Genomic DNA, 393 nt, shown 5'->3' with positions numbered 1-393 from the left:
TGACTTCACAAGGACAAGGGTGGCATCATAGAGACACCAGTGTCATCATCGAGGACACTGGTGACACCATAGGGGACATTGATGACTTCACAGGGACAGTAGTGACATCATTGGGGACATTGTTGACATCACAGGAGACAGTGATAACACCACGGAGACACCAGTGACATCAACGGGGCCATCTGTGACATCACAGGGAACATCAGTGCCATCACAAGGCCAGGTGTGACAACACAGAGACACCGGTGACATTATCAGTGGTACTGGTGACATCCCAGGGGATAGTGGTGACATCACAGGGACATTGTGACATCACTTGGGACCAGTGACCTCACAGGGGACTACTGACAAGAAAGCGACAGCTGTTATGTCAAAGGGCTATTGGTGACATCA

This window comes from Empidonax traillii, unplaced genomic scaffold (genome assembly GCF_003031625.1).
Source record: "Empidonax traillii isolate 1590-97213 ecotype Southwest subspecies unplaced genomic scaffold, ASM303162v1 scaffold4520:size16223, whole genome shotgun sequence".
NCBI lineage: Eukaryota > Metazoa > Chordata > Aves > Passeriformes > Tyrannidae > Empidonax > Empidonax traillii.
This window is presented reverse-complemented; position numbering follows the sequence as displayed.